Consider the following 7,356-nt stretch of genomic DNA (forward strand, 5'->3'; position numbering starts at 1 on the left):
TTGTATTTTGCATCATTATACTTTTACTGACTCAAAATTCTCCAAATAAATTGTTACTCAGGTGTGGCCCTTTCCTGTAATAGCTCACTGTCAGCATAGAGTTATTTGTTAGTTCAGTAAAATGCAAATCAGCCAAATGCATTTTTAATAAAGGATTGAGATGAATTCTAATCTATAAAGCTCTTCCAGTTCCATTCATTCTTTGTGGTCTTTTATTTCATAATTGTTGATTTTTTTAACATTCAGGTTCATTGTAAAGACTACATGTGCTGATGTGTTGTTCTTTCACTTTGGATTGTGAAAAACATTTAAGTTCCTTTTTAAAACTAACCTGTTTGAACGTATTTGACAAACCTTCAGGGCAGGTGTGAGGTGAAACCAGACAGAAGTACACTACTGCAGCACCACAAGAACCCCACCAAGTATTTAATATTCACTGCATTGTCTGAACATTGAACGTGTTGTGTTGCATGTCGTAGCCCTGGTTCATTCTGTGTCACCTTGCACTAATTCAAGTCAATCTATTGTATATTTTTATCTTAAATATTTTGAACACAAGTTAGTTTTTTTTACATGAAATTACTAAGTATGAGGCAGGCTTAGTGGATCACCAATGCTTATATGCAATATTTTTTATCAAACAATTTAATTTGAATTTAATTTGTCTCATTTGCTCTCCATAGCTAAATCACTTTGTAAATCCTTTAATGCATGCCTGACTCATCTGCTTTTTGTTTTTATTATCAGTTAACATGATGACTGTATAGTTAATTCCAGTATCCAGGTCATATTTGTAGATTAAGAAATTAAGGGCCTAAAGTGTTGACCTCTCTGTGGAGTAACGCCAACTGGTACCTAGCAGGAAGTTACACCTATCAACATTACTTTATTTTCCTCAATCTTAACCAAATTGTTGTCAAAATGTACCTTTCAACAAAACATCGCACTTTAAAAATATTTCATTTATTTTTTCTGTCAATCAGCGTCAGATTATCTGGACATTAACACATTGCTATGACCTTAGTTGTATAAATTGACAGCCATGTTTCCTACATTACAACAATGACTACACTTTTAAACAATACTTAATTTACTACAAAATGTTTTGTGATACCTCAAGGTCATGAAAGCCATTTTATAGATGTAAGTAATTATTTCCTTCACTTCTCTTCTTTCTCTCTCTTCCTTTTTCATCTTTTGTCTTTGACAAGTTTACTTGTCTTTCTTTGACACAAGAATGATGGAATAACTCGTTTATTTGCCAGTGTTTGGAGTCCCAGACCTCAACTAAAGCTGAGGAATAGAGTAGTAGTTATAATTCTTGGAATTATTCAAGCCAAAATTGGATGCTGTATTGTTAGGAAGAATCATAAGATCCTGGCGATAAGATGGGCCAGATGATCTTCCTCATCTGTAATGAACATGATTATACAATGTAATACATTGTACCTTAAATACTTTGGGATCCTTTTAACAAAGCACACGTATTACTATTTTATTTGTCCTGTTCCTTCATTTTTGTGACTATATTTTTCACGTATGTTTTTGCAAACTTATCATTATTACTTTAAATGCTCCACTTCATCTCAGCAAAGAGTTAATGAGCAATAGAACATGATTAGTGTGCCTCTTCTTTTGACATTTGCCACTTTGAAAGCATATTTGAAATTGTCTGATTCTTGCCTATTGCTGATTCACAGTGATTTTATTGATAGCCTGGCCACCAGTCTCTTGAGCGTCCACTATTTTATTTTAGTTTCTGTGGAGTTAGTTACAGCTCCTTAGTTTGTGTACATGATAAAATATTAGGAGGATGACAACATATTGGATCTTGTATTAGGACAAACAGGGCAGCAGCTGCCTTCTTGACTTGCTTTCCAACAACCTGACTGTCCATCTGTCTTTAAATACTTTTTATCTGTTCCTCTATTTATTGCCTGATCACCTTCCAGCTACCTCTCGGCATTCACTTTTTGCCATGTTTCCATCTCTCTTCATGTTTCTGACTGTTTCTTCCTACACCCATCTATTTTTGCATTTGCTTTTTTTTTCAATGTTTAACTTTCTGCATGTATTTCTAACCCTGTCTCTCCTATCTGTCTTACTTTGTTTCTATGTTTTTCTATTTGACCTTTGTGTCTCTTTACAACTAACCTGGCTCTCTTTTATTCTCTCTTGAAGTACATATGACTGTACTTGTCCTTCTCTTTCTATCTCATTTATTTGGGTTTGGTTCATTAGGCTGGAAGCAACAGTAACAGCCCCTTCCTCAGTGTGTGCAACTTGGCATCAGATGATATCAGCTCCGTTAGTTAAAACCAACATTTTGCAATGTGCATATTAACAAATCCTTGTGTGAGATTTGATTTGATTTATTATTGTCACATGTACTGAGATACAGCGAAAAGCATTGTTTGCCATTGTCATATCCAGGCAAATCATACCTTACATAAGTACATCAGGGTAACAAAACAGAATGCAGAACATAGTGTTACAGCCACAGAGAAGGTGCAGAGAAAGATCAACTCTAATATATGAGAAGCCCATTCAAAATTTCAAACTTTTGTACCTTCGGCCCGATGGAAGAGAGTTTAACCAGGTGGGAGGGATTTTTGATTATGTTGCCTGCTCTAAGGCAGTGGGAAGTATAGACAGAGTCAACGGTTTATGTGGTGGACTGTGCTGTGTTCACAACTCCCTAATTTCTTGTGGTCTTGGGCAGGGCAGATGCCATACCAAGAGGTGATGCATCAGGATAGAATGGTTTCTGTGGTGCATCTATAAAAATTGGTAAGTCAATGTGGATATGCCAAATTTCCTTAGCCTTCTGAGGAAGTAGAGACAAGGTAATGAGAAATGGATCAGTAACCAACATTTGTGAAACTTTCCAAGAAATGGGCATTTATCAGTAATCTTAAAAATCATAATTCTGTAGTGAAAACAATACAAATAGATTACAAAAAATTATTGGTTCTCTCACAACCTCACCATGTTCCAAAGCACTGGACAGCTAATGGAGTACTTTAGAAGTATGGTCACTTCTGTCATGTAGGAAACAAGACAGTGAATGTGTTCTGCAAGATCCTGAGTACAGTAATGAAAAGTGGCAAGACAATCTGTTTTTAGTAATGTTCGTTGAGGGCTAAGTGTTGCCCTGGGCATCATAGAGAACACCTGCTCTTCTAAGCTGTGCGATAGGATTTTACATCCACCAGAGTGTGTCAATAGCATTTCTGATATTGCAATGTTCCCTCAGCTGTGCCTTTTGAAATCAGCCTTCAGTGCTGCTCCTTTTAAGGACAGTTAGTTTGTCTGCCATATTCTGAAGAAACCAATTATAGTGCACACACTACACACAGCAAGGCCTGGTTAGGCCAAGTAGCTTGTAAGTGTTGTAATTATCTACATTATTCAAAATTAGTGTATCAAGCGGGTCTGACAGCATCTGTGGAAAGTAGAGTAAACATTGTAGGAACCTTTGTTCCTCCTACTGCAGCCTCTCCTACATTGGGGATAGCTCCACTCACTTTTCAAGAGCAGCCCTTGAGTATGCCTTTTTAATTCTCAAATTCAGCCCCACTCTGAACTCTTTTTCCTTCACATCCAATATGTTTTAATGAAGTTCAATGTAAATTTGACAAATAGAACCACACCTTTCTCGTAGGCACTTTACAATCTCTAGATTCAATGTTAAATTCAACAGTTTCTGATTATGATCTCTGCTCCCTTTTGTTCTTTTTTATTTTTGGATGGCACTTAGACCACAATACATAGGAGCAGAAGGAGGCCATTTGGCCCATTGAATCTGCTGTGTCATTCAATAAGATCATAACTGATCTGATAATCTTCAACTGCACTTTCCTACTTTATCCCAACACTTCATTTGCTTACTGATTAAATACTTGTCTATCTCAGCCTTGAATGTACTTAACAACCCAACCTCTACAACCATCTGGTTATCCTCCATGTTGTTGATAATGATTTTGCTTTTCCAGTTGCATCTCCTCTAAACACATCTTTGCCTTCTTTATTTGTTGCATTACCATCCCTTTTGATTTACACTATCAACCTTATTGTCTTTTGATCTCTTATCCTATATTTTACTACAGACCTGCTCTGGTATTATTATTTGTCTGTTCCTATACATTTTTAAAACCTTTGACCTAACATTTTCCAGTTTCAATGAGATATCAAGTTGAAATGTTAACTGTTTCTCTGTTCACAGGTGTTGCCAAATCTGCTGGAAAATTTCCAATGCTTCTATTTTTTAACTTCAGATTTTGAACATGTTACCACATATTTGCTTATGAGTCACTGCAGCAAGCTGTGGTCAGAGTATTATGGTTTAATCTAAGACCACAGACTAAGACCATAGAGATGTACAACATGGAAACAGACCCTTCGGTCCAAATTATCCATGTCAACCAGATATCCTAAATCCTGCCCCGAATTCCCTAGAAAATGTAGCACCTCACATTTATCTAGATTAAACTCCATCTACCACTCTTCGGCTCATCTAATCAAGTTGCCATTATACTCTGAGGTAACTACTTTGCTTTCCCTACTGCACCACCAATTTTAGTGTCATCTTATTTACTAAACATTCCTCCTATGGATGTAAGTTTGCTCACTGAGCTGGAAGGTTCATTTTCAGATGTTTCACCACCATTATAGGTAATATCTTCAGTGAGCCTCCAGGTGAAGCACTGGTAGTGTAGCCCACTTATATGTTTGAGTTTCCTCACTAAAGAGAAGGAAAACAACAACAAATTGCTATTCCTAAATGTTGCAGTAGAGCGAACAGCCAATGGGGAACTTCAAACCAGCGTCTACAGGAAAACACCACATATGGACCAAATATTGAACTACAGAAGCAATTATCCCAACACCCACAAACAAAGCTGCATTAGAACATTATTTCAACAAGCTAACACACACTGCAGCACAGAGGAAAATCACCTATACAGTGTATGCAAAAAGAATGGGTACCCAATGAACGCAGTCCACCAATTTCACAGCAACAAACCCAAATAAGCATACAAAACGCATCCAGAAACCCTTGCCACTTTCCCCTACAAAGACATTTTGGAAATGACTGCCACACTACTCAGACCCCTTGTGTAGCCCACAAACCCACCAGTACACTAAAACAGCAGCTCATGAACTTGAAAGACCCTGTACAGACTACAAACAAAATTAATGTCATTTAAAATATATCTTGCAAGAACTGTAACAAACACTATGTTGGATAAACAGGCAGAAAACTAGCCACCAGGATACATGAACATCAACTAGCCACAAAAAGACATGATCCTTTCTCACTAGTATCCTTACATATGGATGAGGAAGGATACCACTTCAACTGGGACAACGCATCCATTTTAGGACAAGCCACACAGAGGCACACACGGGAATTCCAATTGGAACTCTATCAATAAACACATTGACTTGGATCCTATTTGCCACCCCCGAGAAAAAAACAGGAAATTACATCACCGCAGGCAATGACATCATCAACCCAAGGAAACTCAAACATATAAATAGAAAGCTGGCTTCACTAGCAGTGCTTCATCTGGAGGCTCACTGAAGATTTTACCTAGTATGGTGACGAAACATCTGAAAAGAACCTTTCAGCTCAGCAAGCAAACCTACATCCAGAGCCTTAGCCTGAGCTATAAATCTTCTCAAAAACTCACCATTCCTCCTATGTTCAGATCCAAATCATTTATATAAATAACAAAAAGCAGTGGATACAGCACCAATCTGGTCACAGGCCTCCAGCCCGAAAAGCAACCCTCCACTACCACTCTCTGTCTCCTACCTTCTCGCCAATTTTGTATCCAAATAGCTAGGTCTCCCTTTATTCCATGTGATCTAACCTTGTCAAACCTCTGAGAAACAACAGTGACATCGTAGAATCAAACTTATTTTGACTGTGGCCCTTTGAAGCCTTCCCTTCTCTTTCCTGATAGCCCTGCAAAACAATCGATCTGCTGGGTCAAGCATTTGAGAAACGACTGTGGACATAAAGCACTTCCGTTTGGCATTTTCTGTGGTCCAGAAGGTTGCAATTTTGACTCAGACACTTGAAAATTTTGGGCTTATATCCCATTCTGGCAATTACAGATTATGATCCCGGCTGACGTTATCGAGGGAGTGTTGCATTGCTGAATGTTAGTGAGGATTCTATTTGCCCTCTGAGAAGAATATAAAAATGCCTGTCGCATTATTCAAAGACAGGATTTAGTCCTCTTTGTCTGGACAATGGATAATTTTCAGCTGATGCTGTGGTGGAATTTTCCAACGTTCCATATTGGGACCTTTGCTATTCTTGATACATATTAATGATCATGATCTTGGTATGTAGGGAACAATTTCTAAGTCTGCAGATACCATTAAACGTGGGAGAATTGTAAACTGTGAGGAGTGTGGAACTCCAAAAGGACATTGAGGATGAGATTTAATACAGAAAAGTGTGAGGAGATGCACTTTGGTCAGAAGAACACTGAAAAACAATGTAAAGTAGGGATTACAAGCCTAAAGGGGTACAGGAGCAAAGGGACCTGAGTACATGTGCATAGATCAACTGAAGGTAGCAGTACAAGTGAAGTAAAGCATACAGTATTCTCAGCTTTATCAATAGTAGTATAGAGGATAAGAATAGGAAGTTAAACATGTATAAGGTACTTGTTAGACCTTAGCTGGAGTACTGTGTACAGCTGTGGGCTCCACGTTATTGAGAAAATGCAACTGAAGTGTCAAAGCAATTTTCTAGAATGGTTCCAGGTATGAAAAGCTTCATACAAAAGTTAGAAGAATGAATTGAAGAAGTTGAGACTCTTCTGTCGCAAGAGCAGGCTGAGATTTATGGGCAGCACCCTCACAACACTAGGGTCCCAGGTTCAATTCCAGCTGTGGGTGACTGAGCGGAGTTTCCTCCCACAGTCCAAAGATGTGCGGGTCAGGTGGATTGGACATGCTAAATTGCCCATAGAGTTAGGTAAAGGGGTAAATGTAGGGGAATGGGTGGGTGGCGGGTCGGTGCGGACTTGTTGGGCCGAAGGGCCTGTTTCCACACTAAGTAAAAAAAGAGAGAACAAGGCGCAAACACGATGGGCCAAATGGCCTCCTTCCCATTCTCTTACCCTGCCCCGTCTTTAATAATTCGGCGAACCCAAAAATGATCTGAACTTCATGACAAACACCAATAAAACGAAGCCGCTGCTACTTAACCATTCTGGCCAAGGACAAGCTCCTCTCCGCTGGGGTTGAGCGCACTCACAGTGACAGTTAACGTCGCGACTCAAACGGCGCGGTCTTTGTGACCTGCGCGTGCGCACTTTGGGCCGTAGCCAC

The 7,356-nt window shown here is 38.8% G+C and overlaps 1 long non-coding RNA gene across 5 annotated transcripts in view; it reads right to left on the bottom strand.

The window, feature by feature from the left end:
- Window positions 1-7,356, bottom strand: part of LOC132826689 (uncharacterized) — a 28,912-nt gene that overhangs the window by 21,073 nt on the left and 483 nt on the right. For 2 of the 5 annotated variants that reach the window (XR_009645903.1, XR_009645902.1), the window contains exon 1: window positions 7,146-7,290. The exons of 2 other annotated variants lie outside the window; for them this stretch is intronic. This is a non-coding gene — a long non-coding RNA (uncharacterized LOC132826689). Of the gene's footprint in view, window positions 1-7,145; window positions 7,291-7,356 lie in introns of those variants that run through there. One more of the 5 variants, XR_009645904.1, reaches the window with a different exon arrangement.

This window comes from Hemiscyllium ocellatum, chromosome 23, assembly GCF_020745735.1.
Source record: "Hemiscyllium ocellatum isolate sHemOce1 chromosome 23, sHemOce1.pat.X.cur, whole genome shotgun sequence".
Classification (NCBI taxonomy): Eukaryota; Metazoa; Chordata; class Chondrichthyes; order Orectolobiformes; family Hemiscylliidae; genus Hemiscyllium; species Hemiscyllium ocellatum.